This window comes from Bos grunniens, chromosome 6, assembly GCF_055505025.1.
Source record: "Bos grunniens cultivar Pamir isolate PY7600 chromosome 6, Bosgru_T2T1.0, whole genome shotgun sequence".
NCBI lineage: Eukaryota > Metazoa > Chordata > Mammalia > Artiodactyla > Bovidae > Bos > Bos grunniens.
Window position 1 is genome coordinate 8,505,509 of NC_141170.1, and position 7,602 is coordinate 8,513,110.

General features: G+C 43.5%; 1 long non-coding RNA gene across 1 annotated transcript; it reads right to left on the minus strand.

Annotated features, from left to right (window-relative positions):
• Window positions 1–691: 691 nt before the first annotated feature.
• LOC147370257 (uncharacterized) lies at window positions 692–7,208 on the minus strand. The gene is made up of 2 exons (XR_015166083.1): window positions 7,072–7,208; window positions 692–1,472 (listed from the first exon to the last, which is right to left on the minus strand). It is a non-coding gene; the product is annotated as an uncharacterized LOC147370257 (long non-coding RNA).
• Between the last annotated feature and the right edge of the window lie 394 nt (window positions 7,209–7,602).

Sequence of the window (7,602 nt, forward strand, 5' to 3'; positions counted from 1 at the left end):
TTCCATGTCCAGTTCTAACTGTTGCTTCCTGACCTGCATACAAATTTCTCAAGAAGCAGGTCAGATGGTCTGGTATTCCCATCTCTTTAAGAATTTTTGTTGTGATCCACACAGTTTATTGTGATCCACACAGTCAAAGGCTTTGGCATAGTCAGTAAAGCAGAAATAGATGTTTTTCTGGAAGTCTCTTGCTTTTTCTATGATCCAGCAGATGTTGGCAATTTGATCTCTGGTTCCTCTGCCTTTTCTAAAACCAGCTTGAACATCTGGAAGTTCATGGTTCACATATTGCTGAAGCCTGGCTTGGAGAATTTTGAGCATTACTTTACTAGTGTGTGAGATGAGTGCAACTGTGTGGTAGTTTGAGCATTCTTTGGCATTTCCTTTCTTTGGGATTGGAATGACAACTCACCTTTTCCAGTCCTGTGGCCACTGCTGAGTTTTCCAAATTTGCTGGCATATTGAGTGCAGCACTTTCACAGCATCATCTTTCAGGATTTGGAATAGCTCAACTGGAATTCCATCACCTCCACTAGCTTTGTTAGTAGTGATGCTTTCTAAGGCCCACTTGTCTTCACATTCCAGGATGTCTGGCTCTAGGTCAGTGATCACACTCTTATTAATAATACTTCTTATTGTTTCTTAAGAAATAATATTATGAGTGGGAATGAAAACTATGATACACATGAAATGTTTTTTTGTTTTTTTTTAATGGGGTAATTCCAACTTGAATTCACAGGCTTATGCAAATCTAATTGAGTGCAACTCTGGTTGAGGCGGAGCCCTCTTTCTGGAAAGGAGAGAAAATTTTCAGCAAATATCTTGTAGCTTTTGGAAGAGAAGTCTTTGAGACCAGGGCAAGAGAGTAACAGGCACAGTTAGTGTTGCCATCAGCTAGAATATCAACTGTGCTTGCTGTGTATTTCACAAAAGAGCCCCAGTGTCTTTGGAATGAGAAGATCTTGCCTAATATCTCCACCACTTTCCAAGAACTTAGGAGTGAGTTTTCTTCTACACAAGAAAGAGAAGAGAGAATGCAAAGGATGAATGTGGACAAAACACACACCCAAGTCACTCCACGTGGCCTGGGCTTCCTTGCAACATGGCGGCCCAGTCAGCAAGCAAGAGTCCCAAGAGCCAGCCAGGTGGAGACTACAAGCCCTTTTAGAATCTAGTATTGGGAGACATGGAGGGTCACGAACCTCACATTATCGTCACTGGAATGAACTCACTAAGACCAGCCCATATCAAAGGAGAGGGGGATCAGAATCCACCCTTCAACAAGAAAAATGTCAAAGAACTTGCAGACTGTTGTAATAACCACCACGGCCCAACCTTTAACTGCATATGTCTACATTCCTCCCACGTGAAATTACCTCCATCCTCTCCTGAGACGTTGCTCTACTCCAAACAGTTTTATTTATCATAGCATCAGGTTTAAGCTCCAGACTTGGGATCCAACCACCAAATTTCTATAAAATGGAAATTATGCATGCTTTATTCACATCATATGACAGTACTGAGGATCATGTTAAAGATATGTATAAACACACACACAAACACACACCATTTATACTCACACATAAAATCATGATGCCTTTTTCAAAATAGAAACTTAATTATACAGAAAACACCCCCATTCATGCAATTTTTATGTCTTCTTTCAGGTAATTAATTTTATGAAAATTTACAACTCTTGTCCTCCTGGTTACACCCTCCCCCAACACACACACACACAGAATCCCTAGGACTCTTGGGAATATTGGGCAAACATTCTCACTAAGATATTATAATAAGTCAAATTACCATTAAACATTGTATGACATACATCAAGCAAGATATGTTTTTAGAGGCTGAGATTTTCTGGGCAACCTCCAAATGCTAATATGTTTAACCTCAACCATCGATTCCTTGTTCTGAAATGGCACTTAAGGCATTGAGATATGTCTCCTTCTGAATTCATCCCTCCCAGTACTTCCGGAATTTCACTGAGTTTGGGCAGTAGCCAGAAAAATGTCTCCTATGAGACAATGATGGCTGGTTATTTCTCTAGTATCTATTCTGCTCTTCTCCTGAATAATAAAGGTTTTAGCTGGGCACATGGCCATCCAGCTAAATGGCCATATGGTTCATTTCCCAATTTCCCTTGAAGCTAGATGTAGCCATGTGACTCTATTCTGGTCAACAATATGTGGGTTCAAGTACCGAATTGTAACTTCTGAGTCAAGCCCTTAACATAGGTGGATCACAGTCTTCCTTCCTCATCTCTACTTCCTGTTGGCTGGAATATAGATGTAATAGCGGAGCTACAGCAGCCATCTTAGACCACAAGGTGGAAGCTACAGGTTGAGGACGGCAGAGTAACAAGAAAGTCCACACCAGCTGACCTTGATGTGGGTGAAAGAAAGTGAAAATGCTAGTCGCTCAGTCGTGTCCAGCTCTTTGCAACCCCATGGACTGTAGCCCACCAGGTTCCTCTGTGGAATTCTCCAGGCAAGAATACTGCAGTGAGTAACCACTCCCTTCTCCATGGGTTTTTCCTGACCCAGGGATCAAACCCAGATATCCTGCATTGCAGGCAGATTCTTTACTATCTGAGCCACTGGGGAAGTCCAAACTTGGTATGGCCGACTGCTTATACTCAGACAGGTACCTAAGAGAGAAAGAGTTTTCATTTGGCTTGACTGCATCATAGTAGGAAAAAAAAGTTAACTGCTAGACCCGCTCAGACTATGATCATCTTCCAGAGATGACCAGCATTGGCCTTTCCTCCATTCTTTGCATTATGATCGCTTATCTTTCACCCTCTAGGAAGTCATGAACCACCCAGTGACTGCTGTCTGCCTGATCCACACTCCGCCTGACTCACATTTGCCACTAACCTCTCTCAGGGTACCCAGAGGGAAGGAGCTTAAAAACTCCGTTGATTAACATCTTGCTCCTAGTCTTTTCATGTGTCTAACAGACCCTCCAAAGTATTGTTGACAGAAATGAGTGGAAATACAACTATCAAGTTCAAGGCAATGAGCAATCAGTATGGACACATTCACAAGCAGTCGCTTAGGACACGGTCCTGAGCAACAGCATGGCCATCAAGTGTATTCCTGCTGATCCCTATGAATGATACTCCTGCCTCCAGGCCTGCTCATTTCTGAAGCATCCATCCATCTGCAGAGTATAACACTGCCTTGTGCTGTGTGTGCTAAGTCTCTGGAGTCATGTCAGACTTTTTGACACCCCATGGGCTGCAGCCTGCCAGCCTCTTCTGTCTATGGAATTCTCCAGGCAAGAATACTGCAGTGGGTTGCCATTTCCTTCGCCAGGGGATCTTTCTGACCTGGGGATCAAAACCACACCTCTTACATCTCCTGTATTGTCAGGCAGGCTCTTTAACCACTAGCACCATAAAGATTTGCTACAAACGGGGCGGGGGGGAGGGGGAGGACTTAAACATTACGATTAGAATATGGATGTCATCCTTAATGACAAATTAAGTTGTGCGACCTTAGAATGGACTACAGGACAAAATATCCCTTCTGGGTTTTCATTTATACCTATACAGTCCCCAGATGCATTTTAACATTTGCATAAACTGAGACTTGCTCCAGCCTGCTAACCATAGCCCTTGCACTTCATTTTAAATTGTGACTGGCACATCAAGAAACAGCACACTGTGACCACAGGCAATTCTGCAATTAGCAAAATGCTTCAACATTCAAGAGGGAGAACGGAGTTTGCACAAAGGAGGCACATTGATATGCCAAACAGCAACTGCCACCGCAAAACAAGAGACCGGCGTCATAAGGAATGGGTATTTCAGCCTCAGTGACACGATAGCTCTTTTGAGTACCTCGATTCAGTCCAACTAAATATTCACTGAATGTTTCTCCCATGCCAGGGACTGACTCTACGAGGTGTTGGGGAAACAAAGGTGATGAAGACAAGGTCCCAGCTCTCAAGTGAACAAATTGATAAACAGAAAGCCTGTAATTCTCTGTAGGTATCATAACAGATAATGTCTAGAAAATGTTATGGGAACACAGAAAAGGCAGCAACCATCTCTGCTTGGCACCAGGCTGTCTAGAGATGTTCAGAAAGGTCACGTTGAGTCAGGTTGTAAAGAGTGACTTGGTACCCAACAGACAGACAAAGAAGGAAGAATACACCTGGTGGTGGGAACAACAGAAGCAAAGGTTGGGTAGACAGGAGAAGACACAGCGTCCCCGGGAGGGTAACAGCCGAGCAGGTGATGAAGACGCAAGATGCAGTTTTAAAATACTGGTGCAATTAGAATCCTGGGAAACTTATAGGAACTACTCTGCCGGCGCCAATCAAGAGTATTAAATCAGAATGTTTACTCCTAGGCATCAGGACTTTGCAAGTCTCTCCAGGGGATACTAGCAAATGCATCCAAGGCTAAAAACAATTGCCCTAGTTCTGACCAAGAAGTGTTCCAAATGTCATCCTATAGAAATAGGGTGCCCTCCAGGCTGTGAGAATCCTAGGCAGTGGTGGCTCAGACAGTAAAGAATCTGCCTGCAATGTAGGGAACCTGGGGTTCAATCTTTGGATCAGAAACATCCCCTGCAGAAGGGAATGGCAACCCACTCCAGTATTATTGCCTGGACAATCCCATGGACAGAGGAGCCAGGCTATAGTCCGTGGGGTCACAAAAAGTCAGACACAACTGAACATATAACACCCACCATGCTATGGACATCCTAAGCCGTCTGGCCTTCAGCATCTGCAGACTTTAGACGATCAACATATAGTACATATATGTTGTACATAGACGATCAACATATAGTTGTGTACTATCATATCACTCAGAGAGGGGCAGCTGATGGGTGAGAAGGAATTTATTTTCTGGAGGAAACACAGATATCTCAGTTATAGACAGAGTCAGTTTCCCCTAGGAGGGAGGGAGTGCTCTATCTGAATCCTGTGAAACTGCCCTACTTCTATCAGAGTAGAGTCTACACCCCTTAATTGACCTAAAGCATACATATCTTTCCTGTATCTTAGTCAATTACTTACCTTCTCTTAAGATGGAGAATTCTTTGTGGTTACAAACCATTCAGACAAATAGCTCACTCTTTGATTGAGTTTACTCTGTGTTAGTAGGGGCTGAGCATGAGGGGAAAAGTAACTCTAATTCTCATAACCACAGAAGGTAGATAATAGAGTTAATTCCATATTCGGGATAAGACATTTGAAATAAGACAAGTCTGGGACTAGAGTGCCTCGCTTGCCCCATCCTGGTTCCAGCCCCACCTGGGGAAGGACCAAGAGCTCTTGAGGAAGAAGGGGTAAGAGTCAAGGCCAGGGAATCAAATTCAGAACTTCCACTCATCACGACTCGCCATTACCTTTCTTGTGGATCTTCACATCAATATTGCAGAGAGGAACTGTGAGCATTTGGGAGTTCAAGACCACCCTCAGGTTCAATAATTTGCTTGAAGGGTTTACAGAACCCAACAAAGCTATTATGCTAAGGTTATGGTTTATATCAGCAAATGGACACAGATTAAAGTTAGAAACAGGGGGACTTCCCTGATCGCCCAGTGGCTAAGACTCCACGCCCGCAGTGCAGGGGCCCAGGTTCAATCCCTGGTCAGGGAATTGGATCTCACATCCCCAGAGAAGAATTTTCATGCTGCAGATAAAGATCCCACGTGCTGCCATGAAGATCAAAGATCCCACATACCACAGCTAAGACCTGGTGCAGCCAAATAAATAAATACTTTTAATTTTTTTTAATTAAAGGATAACTGCTTTACAATATTGTATTGCTTTCTGCCATACAACCGCATGAATCAGCCATAAGTATACATATGTCCCTTCTCTCTTGAGCCTCCCTCTGACCCCCTTCATCCCACCCCTCTAGGTTGTCACAGAACACTAGGTTGAGCTCCCTGTGTAAATAAGTATTAAAAATAATAAATAAATACATTTAGAAAATAAAATCAGGAACAGGAAGAAGCACACAGGACTGGAGTCCAGGAGAGGTCCAGGCATAAATTTTCTTCTCCCAGCGGAGCTGTGGACAGAGCTACGACTCCCAGCAACAATATGCAACAAGACATTGGAGTATTGGGCTTCACTGATGGCTCAGCAGGAAAATTCCAACTGCAATGCAGGAGACCCAAGAGATGCAAGTTTGATCCCTGAGTTGGAAATATCGCCTGGAGAAGGAAATGGCAACCCACTCCAGTATTCTTGTCTGGAGAACCCCATGAACAGAGGACCCTAACAGGCTACAGTCCATGGGGTCACAAAGAGTCAGACATGACTTAGCAACTGAGCATGCATGCACTGGAGTACCGCCAACCAGGAAAGCTCACCCGAGCCTTGGTGTCCAAGATTTTTGCTGAAAGTTGGTCACGTAGGCATGGCTGGCTGCCCACGTGGCTGACCTGAGCCTTCAACCTCTCCAAGAAGTCAAGCCAATATTGCTTGTCCCAAGCCCCCCCTGATAAATCACACTGTTAGCCAAGACTACTTGGTGTGGCCCTAGAACTCGGGTAAACAGAGTATTCCAAGGGCTTAGAGGTTACATTCCAGGAGCAGTCAAGCATCAAACTTTTCTATGGGCAAGTTTAATCCTTCACTGCATAGAACCAGTCCCATCTTGCATTTCCACAAAGAGGATTTACATCCAATTGCTACCACTTCCTGGCTAAGTGGCCCAGGAAGAGTCCTCAAACTCTCTGAGGCTTTTTTGATTGACTTGTAACGAGACGATAATGTCTCAGATGACTGCTGGAAACTAATATGAGGTTAGTTTCTCATATTTTAGTTTCTTGTTAGTTTCTCTAACACCTCCCAGGACACTAGAAACTATGAAAGTGATGAAAATCAGGACTTCCCTGGCAGTCCAGTGGTTAAGACTCTGAGCTTACACTGCAAGGAGCACAGGTTCTATCCCTGGTTGGGGAACTAATATCCTAGTGGCTGAAATTTTTTAAAAAGTGGTGAAATTTAATTATATACTGCCTCAATCAAAAGGAACCAGAGGTTATTCTTGGGGGAAGGTCCTAGAAATGGCAATACCCGGGACATGAGTCTCACCTAAGAGAAATTCCAGTTTTACAGGAACACAATCTTCACGTGAGTCAGCAGGCATTTCTGGGTACCTATGGGCCAAGTCCTGGAGATGCAAAGGTTGAGGAGGCTCCATTTATAAGCAAGTTGATGTGATTTGCAAACTAATGAATGGAAGGGTGTTACAGAACACAGAGATTAACTCAGGACTAAGATGATAAGGAACAACATGCCTCCCTGAACTTCTCAAAGGCCCACAGCCAGCTCTGCTCACATTGTTGACTCCAGTGTTCTGGAACAATCTATGAGATATTAATACTTTTTTCTTCTTAACTACAGCTTAAAAAAAAAAATACCCTAGAGACTGTAACTTGCACATACACACCCTCTCTTCTGATATGCTTAGGACACAGCTATCAATACACTGCAACACTTGGCATCAGACAGTTCCAAGAAGGTGTTTTAAATGCCCCGTGCTCCCTTGCAGATGTTTTGAAAGCTGCTGGATTCCAAAATTTAAAAGAAGCAGATTTTTTTTTCCTTTGATGCTTTATATTC